The following is a 13,352-nucleotide window of genomic DNA, read 5'->3' on the forward strand; positions in this document are numbered from 1 at the left end:
CACTTTCGCCCCACAATATGACACATCTGCTTGAGAGGTCAGGTCAAGAACCTATGAGATCGGTGCCGATTTGCTTTTCACTGTGATAGCATTGCAGAAATCAAATCCTATGAAGGGCGTTGCTCATCACATGAACAATTGCTCTTATCTCAATCCCTCGATGGCAGAGATCCAATACTGGGTCTTGTATTCGGGTGATAGTGGGTTCCAGTCCAGTCATTCTATTGTATCTCTGAACTACATCTTTAATAACAGTGACGTCGACATTAAAATCTTTTTTTAATCTGTCCAAGACTATCTTCAGAGCTAAGTCACAGTCTTAGATATACGGCGCTGTCAGACAGAGCTCTTAAAAGCAGAGAAATTATAACAGAAATCGATTAGTGAAAGGACGAATGAAATTTGTTCGAGGTATCACGACATCTGCAAGCGAAGCAATTTGCTCATAAAGTGTGTGAAGCATAACAGCCGCTCCAAGAGAATTACTATACAGGTGAAAGCATCGTAACCATCGACATTCTCCAGAAAAGTCGTTATGTTAAAGCTTTATCGCGATCGCTGGGTTTAACCGGAACAAATGCTGGCAGTTTATTTCACAAGCTTGCTAACGAGAGGTGTTTATCATTTAGAATCTCGCTATTTCTATCTGTCGCGGTACTTCGGCGATGACTGCATTTCACGTGTCTAAGACGTCGCACTAGTTTCGAAGACTGTGCAGCTGCATTCACCGATGTCAGGTGGCACGGTATTTCGGCGTCAGATCGAGACACCATCGTCAGGCCACGTAATCGTACCACTTTGACACTCATATTCGGCGTGGTTCTAGGAAATGTTCCTGCGAGACGTCTGCTAAAGGACTTTGGTTCACTAGCAATACAACTGCCGAATTGTTAATGTAGTTAGCAGCAAAAGGTTATGAAGTACTACAGACATTTTTGGACTGCAGTATGTTTGCTAAATATTACTAATTTTCTACGGCACAATATTATAATAATTTTTCAAAATTTTTTCACACAAAAGCGTTTACATAAACACACACACACACAGACACACACACACACACACACACACACACACACACACACGAACAAACACACACACGCGCGCGGAGTGATATCATGTCTGAGTGTCAGTGAATGAACATCAGCAAAAATAGAAAATAATTGAATGTAGTCGAATTAAATTAGGCTAAGTTGAGGTAATTAGACGAGAAAATGATGCACTAAAAGTAGTAGATGAATGTTACTATTTGGGTAGCAATATAACCGATGATTAGCGAAGAAGAGAGGCAAATAGCAAGAAAAGTGTTTCTGATGAAATGTGTTAACGTAGGGTGTTATGAAGTCTTTTCTGAAGGTATTTGTCTCGAGTGTAGCCTTATACGGAAGTGAAACGTCTACCATAAGCGATTCAGACAAAAAGGAAAGCCAAACTTTTGAAATGTGGTGCTGGAGAAGAATGCTGAAGATCAGGTGCGTACCCGTGTAAACTGTGAGGATATGCTGAATCAAATGGAGGGGAAAACAAATTTATGATACAACTTGACTAAACACAGAGATGGGATAATAAGACATATCCTGTGGCATCAAGAAATTGTAATTTGGTATTAGAGAGAAGTTTGTGGTGGTAAAAATTGTAGGAGACCAATGGATGAAATCCGTAAGCAGGTTCAAATGGATGTAGGTGTCGGGTAGTTATTCGGAGATGAAGAGACTTCACAGTATAGAGTAGCATGGAGAGCTGCACCAAAGCAGTCTTAGAACTGAAGACCACAACAGCAGCGTCGCAATAAATTTACGTTGTCCAGTCTTAAATGTTTACCCCAGTGATGTAGGTCTGTCGTGATCCATTTGATGACAATGCCGGCGATCTCTTTATTGGAGCTTGTACCAGAAAAGTGCCACACTTCGTATCCTCGTAGAGGATACGAGCATCAGTCTGTTTCACTAGCACTCCGAGAACCACTGCTTCTCACGGAGCTGCAGGTGTTACTGCAGTCAAGGCGGGCAAACATTGTAAGATTTTAACAACACTGAAACGACAGTTCGACGGTATAGCCTGCAGAGTTATTTTCAAAGCACCACGGGGTTGCTTGTTCGCCGGCGGATCTGACGTGGTGCTGGGCGTTTGCCGGGACACGGTGCCTACGGCTGGCACAGTCTGCTGAGCTCTTCGGTACTGGCGCTACGTACCCTGTGACACGGTGTGCTGGTCGCGGTCTCCTCGGCTGCGTGCTACGCTGCGTCCTCTGCTCCCTCGCTGCCTGCGACCAGATAGCCCCGACGCGACGTTCTGGCGGCGCCTCGCAGCCGACCACTGCCGCGGACCACGTGCCGGCCGCCGCTATATACTAAGTGACCGACCGCAGCAGAGAATGCAGCAGCAGCCCGCCCCCTACCCCCCACCGGCCCCCGGTGCACGCAGCCTGCCCCTCCACTGGCGCGTCAACCCGCCTCGTGCGGCACCGCCGGCGTCACGCCGCGTAAATCCCGCGCTGGTATTTCGTTCCCCAGTCTGGTCCGGCGGTCCGGCCACACTCGGAGGCGGACTAGCGGTAGCCGAGCCCTGGCCGCCCTGACGCACGCCAGCTAATATTAGCCGCTCCCACCTGCCGGCTCGCGCCGCTTTCCGAGAATCAGCCAGCCACTCGCGGGATGTAGGTGACCGGCAACAGGTTGGCGCAGGGGAAGGACCTGCCGCCGTTGACGTCACGGCTGCAGCGCGCGCACGCTCTCTCATCTCTCTCTCTCTCTCTCCTCTCTCTGTCTCTCGCTCTCTCTTTTTCACCGCTTGCACGTGTGTGAATGTGGCAGCTGCCCGGGAGTCCCCGGGTCGCTTCCCACTCGTATAGTCTGGGAGACGAGTCTTAGGCGTTGACGGCCCAGTAGCGGCTCTTCGTTGCCTAGCGGTCACAGGAAGCCAGCCAATGGCGGACTGAGCTCGAGCAGCTAGCATGAGCCACGTTGCCGGGTTCACACTCAGGCTACTGATAAAATATCGATACACTGATATTTTTTCCAAAAGTAATGTCGATATACCGGGTGATCAAAAAGTCAGTAAAACTTTGAAAACTTAATAAACCACGGAATAATGTAGATATAGAGGTAAAAATTGACACACATGCTTGGAATGACACGGAGTTGTCGGCCGGAGTGGCCGTGCGTTTCTAGGCGCTGCAGTCTGGAGCCGAGCGACCGCTACGGTCGTAGTTTCGAATCCTGCCGGGCATAGATGTGTGTGATGTCCTTAGGTTTGTTAGGTTTAATTAGTTCTAAGTTCTACGCGACTGATGACCTCAGAAGTTAAGTCTCATAGTGCTCAGAGCCATTTGAACCATTTGACATGGAGTTTTATTAGAACAATAAAAAAAAAAAATAAAAAAAACAATAGTTCACAAAACGTCCGACAGATGGCGCTGGACAGCAAAACGTCAGTGACTGCGCATGACAATCGTGTAGAAAAGGAGCTGTAATGAGAGAGAGAATCAGACGCGACAGCAGTCGCAGCATGTTGACGTTACCTGAAAAGGCGCTTTTAGTAAAGCTGTATTATCGGAATGGGGAATGTGCTAGTCCAGCGTTACGGTCCTATCGCCATAGGAAGTGGATTCGAACGGGTAAAGGTCCGTTGACAAATGCAGCTGTGGCGAGAATGATTTCGAAGTTCCGAAGCCACGGGTTGTTTAGACGATAGACCCCGTAGTGACCGACCGAGCACAAGGCGTAATGCTGCCGAGATAGTTCAGGAAGAAATGGAGACTGTAGCGGGTTCGTCTATGCACGGGGAAGTCAGCGCTCGTGCAGTCGCACGTCACACTGGCATTCCATACACTACTGTTTGGTTGGCACTTAGGCGTACTCTACGATGCTATCCGCACAAAATCCATCGGCATCTTGAACTGTTACCTGGCGATTTAGTGAAGCGGAGGGCATCTGCGGTGTGGGCGTTTCAAAAGATGCGGAAGATGAAGATTGGTTGAGTAACGTGTTGTGGACCGACGAGGCCTATTTCACGCTCCGAGGGTGTGTCAATGCCCACAACTGCAGAATTTGGGCTACCGAAAATCTTAGAACTGTCGTGGAAACTCCACTGTACGACGAGAAAGTCACGGTATGGGTTGGATTTACCACATCTACCGTTATCGGGCCTTTTTTCTTCAAGGAAATGCGTGATTCTGGTTTTGTAACTGCTACCGTGACGGGTGAGAAGTACGCCGATATGTTACAGAATCGCATCATCCCCAGCCTGGCTGATAAACACCTGCTGGAACGTACGATGTTTATGCAGGATGGCGCTCCACCCCATATTGCTAGACGCGTGAAAGATCACTTGCGCGCGTCGTTTGGTGATGATCGTGTGCTCAGCCGCCACTTTCGTCATGCATGGTCTCCTAGGTCCCCAGACCTCAGTCCGTGCGATTATTGCCTTTGGGGTTACCTGAAGTCGCAAGTGTATCGTGATCGACCGACATCTCTAGGAATGCTGAAAGACAACATCCGACGCCAATGCCTCACCATAACTCCGGACATGCTTTACAATGCTGTTCACAACATTATTCCTCGACTACAGCTATTGTTTGGAATGATGAGCATTTCCTGTAAAGAACATCATCTTTGCATTGTCTTACTTTGTTATGCTAATTATTGCTATTCTGATCAGATGAAGCACCATTTGTCGGACTTTTTTGAACTTTTGTATTTTTTTGGTTCTAATAAAATCCCATGTCATTCCAAGCATGTGTGTCAGTTTGTACCTCTCTATCTACAGTATTCCGTGATTTATTCAGTTTTCAAATTTATACTGCTTTAAGCTGTAAGACATTTCACAATCTGCGCCGTCCAATTCAGAACAAAAGACGCGGCAAGTTGATCAAGGGCATCGTTTCGCTGGAAGACAATGCCCGTCCGCATGTCGCGAATCAGTCCAAAGATCTCATCACATCTTTTCGATGGGAAACTTTCCATGTTTGAATTGTTGTATGATGTTTGTCAAATGTTATAAGCATCATAGAACAATTTAGATGTGGAAATCTTTAAATTAGGAGTGTGTTGTGCCTTACACCAAGATTATGGCTAAAAAATAGAATGAATTATATCCTTCCAGTACTAGCGGTAATTCAGACTACCTATTTGATTGTCTTGATTTGCCTGCATAGCTTAGTATTTTAGTATACGCGTGATAGTGATGACATCGTTAACAAGGAAGGTGGGCTTTACCACCATCTTGGATTGTGGTCATTGTCTCTGCATGTAAGCAACATGCGCGCCTCCTCTCAGGTGCTAGTTACATGGGATATGCACCAGGCAGTGCATTGATCTGCTGCTTGCACTGCATGGAAGTCAATAATATACTGTGGGCAATCTGGAAAGAAGAGAATCGAAGTGTTTGAAATGAAGTGTTGTGGAAGACGCTGAGAATTGAATGAACTGATAAGGAATGAAGTACTCTGCCGAAATGGTGAGGAAGGATGTGGAAAACAATGGTTAGAGAAAATAATAGGATGATAAGACATGTATTAAGGTACAAGCGAATGACTTCTGTGAGAAACTGTAGTGAGAAACCGATTGGGATATATCTAAAAAATCATAGTCGACTTCGCGTATTGTACTACTCTGAAGTGAGGAGTTCAGCACAGGAGAGAAAGACGTAGCAGGTTGCATCAAACCTGTCAGATGACCTTAGATTCTGTGCCAGTTCCAGTCTGCGCCGAAGATTTTTCGTGGTAATGTAGGAATAAAGTCATTAACAATTGTTTTAGGTTAATATGTAATTTAGTTATCAATCTCTTTGATAGAATCGTTACATGGAGTAGTATAATGGTTACACAATAGATACATGACAAGTTTATAGCATGTAGTGTCAGGTGACAAAACGACGATGTTTGGAGGTCGTGATACGTTTGGGCGGCTAGGGCACATTTGCGCCGATTTATTTTGGGAATTTTTAAATTTTTTGTTTGATTTATCGTGTTTAAAATCGTTTGCTCTTATAAAATGGTTTTTAAAGTTGGTATATATACATCTAACTCAGCACTACAGTTCAGAATGCAAAATAATTTTAAATTGGCTTAAGTCGAATGCGTAAACGTGGCTCAGGTATGGGGCAGGTATATGCACCTAGGGTGGGGGCACGTTTAGCTGTTTACAACAGGTTATAAAGCGGGCATCAAATGTGGTAATTATTACACGCTTCTATGCAACAAAATACTTTCTATTTGAATGACGAGTGACCCCAGAGTATGCTGCCACAAGACACTAGACAATGGAAGTAGGAAAAGTAAATCAATTTTATGAATTTTTATCTCCAAAATCTGATATTATCCTTGACGCTGAAGTTACATAGCTTAGGCGTTACATGTAACTTCCAATTCAAGTTCTTATCAGTATAAGGACCTAAGAATGTACAATAAATGTTACAGCACAAATCTAAATCTTCACAGTTCGTGAGTAAATCATTCACAACTAAGAAGCTTCTGGCTGGGAAAAGCCCCTCTCACTCCACAGAACGAAGCACGTCAGAACTGAGTCATGCTGCAGGAAGTTCATATCTTCTTGTTTTGGTTACGCAGAAATAAAATCTGCCACAGCAGAAGAATGTTGCGCGGCGCGCGCCTACGTCCCTACATCAGACATAAAAACTCTGCCTTTGATTTTTACGAACGGATTCTTTCCTGGACTCATTTAAATTACGCGTCTATTTGTTGCTGGGGAACATCGTTATACCGACTCAGCGAGACGACGTGACTCAGAAGTTTGAAGTAATCCCAGAACGGAAAAGTGCTGTGTTTTTATATTTAACAGGGATGTCAAACGTCACTTACGTTGCGACAGTAAAGGACATTGTGTGGCAACAGGTAGCGAGACGATTACGTCGGGCAGTCAACATACGCAGTTGACCCTCAACATAAATAAATGTTACGTGTTGCGCATAAACAGATGAGCGGTGGCGTCGTGAATGAGATAGTGGATTCGGGAGGAGCGAAGTACCAATCCCCGTACGTCCATATAAATTTTCATTGCCGGCCGGGGTGGCCGTGCGGTTCTAGGCGCTTCAGTCCGGAACCGCGAGATTGCTACGGTCGCAGGTTCCAATCCTGCCTTGGGCATGGATGTGTGTGATGTCGTTAGGTTAGTTAGGTTTAAGTAGTTCTAAGTTCTAGGGGACTGATGACCTCAGCTGTTAAGTCCCATAGTGCTCAGAGCCATTTGAACCATTTTTGAAATTTTAATTTTCCGTAGTCCCCTCATCACTCAAAGCTGAGGCTGTGAGGTTTTCTTCGAAAATGACAGATTTCTGTCCCGTACTGGTCAGTGCTAGCTTGTATTCCGTCACAAATAAAACGGTCATCTACAAATGGATGTTACAGCCATACCTTCCTTCGAAAGACACACACGAGTGGTGTTATCAGATTCAGTTTGCACAAAATTGGGACTGAGGATCAGCGGTATTAGGACTTGGAAACCGGAAATGAGGATAGGAATGTAAATTTTTAATTATTAGATTTTATTATAATACAAAATGAGCAAAATTGGTACTCTTAGCAACCTTGCTCAAAAGTTCTAATTGTCCGGCGGAAGTACCAACTTTAGGCTGGTAATATAAAAAATTTCAATGTGCTTCGGTATGAGTCGGCATGGTTTTTAAATACACGTGGACGTCACCGATTCAGCTATAAGAGGGTTTTGTTCTTAAATTCACAACCGGTTTCAGGTTACAGCACCAGGCGCAATTATTGAAAACAAACAAGAGGAGTACGCTAAAAAAATACTCTTTACGTATGCTTGTGTGCATAAAATAAAGCGAATGAGGACTATCCTTTTTAAGATTCTAACAGCGGTCGGGCTAGATACGGTGAAAGGCGGGAAAGGAATACGTCGCAATATCATGGTGACAACCAATACGAAAACAAAGAAACTGCCCAGAGGCATGGTATGAGAAAAGAACCAGAACTAAAGTTGCGTTTCACCAAAATTACGGTTGGGTAGTTTTGGTAGAGTACATAACTGGCATAGTAAATTATAGGATTGCCGATGGTATTGGTAGCAGAGGTACAGAAAGAAACATAAATGAATGTATGGGAGAGAAGCTGGGGGCCGACGACTTTCCTTTGTTTTTTCTTTGTTTATTTATTTCTTTGTTTCTTTGGAATATAATTAGAACGACATATTATTCAGTGTTAGACCATGTGTATTTTATGTTCCTACTGAACATAAACTGCATTTTATAAGTGAGCAAAGTTGGTCTGCGCCGTTATATAACCAAAGGAATTACTTCTGTTGCAAGTACAGTTTACATGCACAAACAAACAAAAATCTGTATAATTATTATTGTTATTTTGTGCTGCGTGGAACCTTCTTCATTATGATCAAAGTCAGGAATTTCTTGTTACTACTGACAAGTGCGAAAGTTGTTTATGAACAACAGAAACATATTTTATATAAGCCCGACGAAGTATTGAAGCTATGTTTGATAGGTTTTTGCTTTGCCTTTTTCTTAATTTTACCTTTATTTTTAGGAAATTGCATTTTCTAGCACTACACGGTGAATTTGTATTGCTTTCGTTATTTTTACTAAACTATCCCTCTGTTTCAGGTTAGAAACTGAGGGTTTTCGAATAAAACTTCAACGAAACATTGAAAATTTTAATTTTGCTGTAAATGCTGTTTATTTTTAAATAGCAGACATGGGAACATTTTTGTAGAGCAAAAACTTTCTGTAGGTTTCGCAGCCCTTTATATATATTCACTCAGTTTCTAGCTGGTTCACTGCTTCCGCTTTCTAAGAAAAAATGATTTAAGGGTTTCCATACACCATTCAGAATTGGTAGTAGTTCCATGTGGCATGACGTCTACGAGCAGCAGTCCTTCTGAATAAAAAAAGCACAGGAGCCATTACTTTTTCTGCTGAAGGCGCATTTTTTAATTTTTTCATCTTCGGCGAGTTTGCGTCATGCCATTCCATAGATTGCAGTTTCGTCTCCTGTTCATAGTGATCGAGCAGGGTTTCATCTCCCGTCATAGATGTTGCAAGGAAGTCATCCCTAGAATTCTCGTACTGTTCCAAAAGTTCGCTGGACACTAACTTTCGTGTTTCTTTGTGGGGATCCGTCGACGTACACCACCCGCCGCAAACCTTTTGCAATTTCAACTTTCTCGACATTCTGCGCACGCCCGCTCCTCAAACTCCAACTGGTATTGACAGTTCGCTCACAGTTATGCTTCTGCTAACGAAAATGAGATTGTTTATATGCTGCACAGTGTCAGGAGTCTCTGCAGTGTTCGGGCTTCCGAGGTCCCGATTATTGGCATGCCCACTCTCATCAGATAACCTGCTTCCCCGACGACCAGCTGCCCTGCGATCAACAGCGACGTCACCATACAGCTTCTCCCTTCTCGTGTGAATGTTTGTCACTGCCTCATTCTCACAACGCAGGAACTGTAGACTGAGGTGACAAAAGTCACGGGATACCTTCTAATATCGTGTCCGACCTCCTATTGCCCGGCGTATTGCAGCAAATCGGTGGCATGGACTCAACAAGTCGTTGCAAATGCCTGCAGAAATTCTGAGCCACGCTGTCTCTATAACTGCGAAAATACTGTCGATGGATGATTTTGTGAACGTTCCATAAATGTTGGATGCGATTCACGTCTGGCGATCTGGGTGGCCAGATCGAATTGTTCAGAACGTTCTTCGAATAGTGGCGAACGATTGTGGCCCGATGTCATGGTGCGTTGTCATTCATAAAAACTTCCATAATTGTTTGGAAACATAAAGTCCATGAATGGCTGCAAATGGGCTACAAGTAGCCGAATATAGCCATTTCCAGTCAATGGCCAATTCAGTTGGGTCAGAGGACGAAGTGCATTCAATGTAAACACAGTGCACGCCATTATGGAGCCAGCACTAGTTTGCACACTGCTTCCTTGACAACTTGGGTCCATGGCTTCCTGGGTCTGGGCCACACTCGACCGTTACCGTCACCTCTGACCAGCTGATTTAGGGACTCATCTGACCGAGCCACGCTTTTCGAATTGTCTAGGGTCCAATCAATGTGGCAACGGGCCTAGGAGAGGCGTTGCATGCGATGTCGTGTCGTCAGCACTTTGCTTCATCGCGTCGGTCGTCCGCTGCCATAGCCCATTAATGCCAAATTTAGATCCACTGCTCTCGGTCATTAAGTGAAGGCCGTCCACCAGTGGTTTATCCGAGAGGGAATCCTTGAAATTTGATATTTTGGCCACGCTGTTGACACTGTGGAGGTCGCAGTATTGAATTCCCTAACGTTTTTCGAAGTGGAACGAAACATACGTGTAGCTCCATCTACCATATCGCGTTCTAAGCCCGTTAATTCCCGTAGTGAGGTGATAATCACGCCGGAAAGCTTTTCACTGGAGTCACCTGAGTACAAATGACAACTCCACCAACGCACCGCTCTTTATAACTCGTGTACGCGACACTACCGCCATCCTATACCTAGTGTCCCATGCCTTTTCTCAACAGGACGTTACTTCAGACGAACGTCAAGTGCATCAGCCATCTTGGTGGGGCTCTACAACAGCACGACTTACGAAGACGGGTTTAATTAAATTTGAATACAAGCAGGAGGATTGTTTCTACAATCTTCGTGCATACCAAAGACATAGAACAAACGCTGTATTCTTGAGGAAATGTTGTGTACTTGTTTTGGAGTGACTTTCGCATTTCAAAAGTGACTGGCCGCAGTTTTCTGTAATTATATTCTTTTAATACGCTACTGGCCATTAAAATTGCTACACCAAGAAGAAATGCAGATGATAAACTGGTATTCATTGGACAAATATATAATACTAGGACTCACATGTCATTACATTTTCACGCAATTCGGGTGAAATCAGTACCCAGAACAACCGCCTCTGGCACTAATAACGGCCTTCATACGCCTGGGCATTGTCAAACAGACCTTGGATGGCGTGTACAGCTACAGCTGGTCATGCAGCTTCAACACGATACCACAGTTCATCAAGAGTAGTGACTGGGGTATTGTGACGAGCCAGTTGCTCGGCCACCATTGACCAGACGTTTTCAATTGGTGAGACATCTGCAGAATGTGCTGGCCAGGGCAGCAGTCGAACATTTTCTGTATCCAGAAAGGCCCGTACAGGACCTGTAACATGCGGTCGTGCATTATCCTGCTGAAATGTAGGGTTTCGCAGGGATCGAATGAAGGGTAGAGCCACGGGTCGTAACACATCTCAAATGTAACGTCCTCTGTTCAAAGTGCCGTCAATGCGAACAAGAGGTGACCGAGACGTGTATCCAATGGCACCCCATACCATCACGCTGGGTGATACGCTAGTATGGCGATGACGAATACACGCTTCCAATGTGCGTTCACCGCGATGTCGCCAAACACGGATGCGACCATTACGATGCTGTAAACAGAACCTGGATTCATCCGAAAAAATGACGTTTTGCCATTCGTGTACCCAGGTTCGTCGTTGAGTACACCATCGCAGACGCTCCTGTCTGTAATGTAGGGTCAAGAGTAACCGCAGACATGGTCTCAGATCTGATAGTCCATGCTGCTGCAAACGTCGTCGAACTGTTCGTGCAGATGGTTGTTGTCTTGCAAACGTCCCCATCTGTTGACTCAGGGATCGAGACGTGGTTGCACGATCCGTTACAGCCATGCAGATAAGATGCCTGTCATCTCGACTGATAGTGATACGAGACCGTTGCGATCCAGCACAGCGTTCCGTGTTACCCTCCTGAACCCACCGTTTCCAAATTCTGCTAACAGTCATTGGATCTCGACCAACTCGAGCGGCAATGTCGCGATACGATAAACCGCAATCGCGATGGCCTACAATACGACCTTTATCAAAGTCGGAAAGGTGATGGTACGCATTTCTCCTCCTTACACGAGGCATCACAACATTTCACCAGGTAGCGCCGGTCAACTGCTGTTTGTGTATGAGAAATCGGTTGGAAACTTTCCTCATGTCAGCACGTTGTAGGTGTCGCGACCGGCGCCAACCTAGTGTGAATGCTCTAAAAAGCTAATCATTTGCATATCACAGCATCTTCCTGCTGTCGGTTAAATTTCGCGTCTGTAGCACGTCGTCTTCGTGGTGCAGCAATTTTAATGGCCAGTAGCGTAGATAGTCATGCGTTCCACAATATCCATAGCGGAAAAGGTTGATAAAGAAATGACCTCCGACACCAACCACTTTTCCTTTTCTTAACCATCCAGTCAGCATACAATTTACATCAGAGTGCTTTCCTATGAAGAAAGACACACAGATGTTTAGGGTCGCTTGACAGGGCAGCCAGCACAAAGAGGTGTTCGAGGAAATGCTGTCTTGTTGACCAGAGCTGCAATGCGTGGGCCGATGCTTTCCAGTAGCACGTTCTGACCTCTCAGCCGGCTCTTTCCTCGTCCGTCAAGCCTTTGTCTGACGTCGGCAATTTGTAGAGATCGTCACATCCCGCCCCGAGTTGACATCAATCGCGGCGCGCTTTGAAAGCGGCAGCTGCCGATCACCCAACCAGCTGCCGATCACCCAACAAGTGCGGCCGTGTGAGAGATCGTGGCAGCAAGCCTGCGGGCTGGGCGATGTGCCGACACTGAGAGATTCGTTCAGCCTTCACGCTCAGGAACTCCGTATCTACTGACTGACTGCTAGAGACAGAGACTGCCACGTTGCTTCGCTGTGAACGTCTCGAGGTTTACTGGTTAGGATGCAACTTGTCGGTGTCGTCACAGTTCAGCCATCATTCCGTGTGGTTGTTCGAGGAGTGCAACGTGTGTAGGCGCCACTGTCTCCTGTCTTATGCCAGAGTGTTAGCAGACAGAAAGTTTAACTATTACTTTAGGTTCTTTCACTTCTCCCGTCCGTTCATCCCGGTATTGCGTATCCGAACTAATGTGAAGGAGGTTGCGCGCCTTCGAATGTACTGGGTACTTCTTGCAGTTGAACCACCTTGCACGTCGAACACCGGCGCTACTACTCCGGGACGGCTGGCATGCCTATATTTCCGAATCGCAGGCACAAGTTCACATCTCAACAAGCCATCGTGTCGTGTATGGTGGAGAGTACTTCTGGTACCCCTGTCGCATTTCCCACCTTTCCTGTTCCATTCACGGGTGTCAGTAATCTTCAATATGAACTCTAATTTAGGTCTAAATTAAATTTCCTTACGATTCCTGTATTGAGAACTACAGATTTTACATTAAAATTTCTCAGTTTACGTTAAAGAGACTGTTGAGAATAACATTCTGAAAATAACTACCAAAACCCTCATTGAATAACTAATGAAGCAACTGCAGATGCTGTCTGCATATGCTACGAGGGTGAGTCAAAAGAAAACCT

General features: G+C 45.3%; 1 protein-coding gene across 2 annotated transcripts in view; it reads right to left on the minus strand.

The window, feature by feature from the left end:
* The window catches only part of LOC126473577 (arylsulfatase J-like), a 282,841-nt gene that overhangs the window by 25,550 nt on the left and 243,939 nt on the right, over window positions 1-13,352 (minus strand). Inside the window, exon 1 of one of the 2 annotated variants that reach the window (XM_050100721.1) lies at window positions 2,193-2,330. The exons of the other annotated variant lie outside the window; for it this stretch is intronic. The gene's annotated coding sequence lies outside the window, so the exon portion shown is untranslated. Of the gene's footprint in view, window positions 1-2,192; window positions 2,331-13,352 lie in introns of those variants that run through there. 2 annotated transcript variants of the gene reach the window in all.

The sequence above is a fragment of the Schistocerca serialis genome, chromosome 4 (assembly GCF_023864345.2).
Source record: "Schistocerca serialis cubense isolate TAMUIC-IGC-003099 chromosome 4, iqSchSeri2.2, whole genome shotgun sequence".
NCBI lineage: Eukaryota > Metazoa > Arthropoda > Insecta > Orthoptera > Acrididae > Schistocerca > Schistocerca serialis.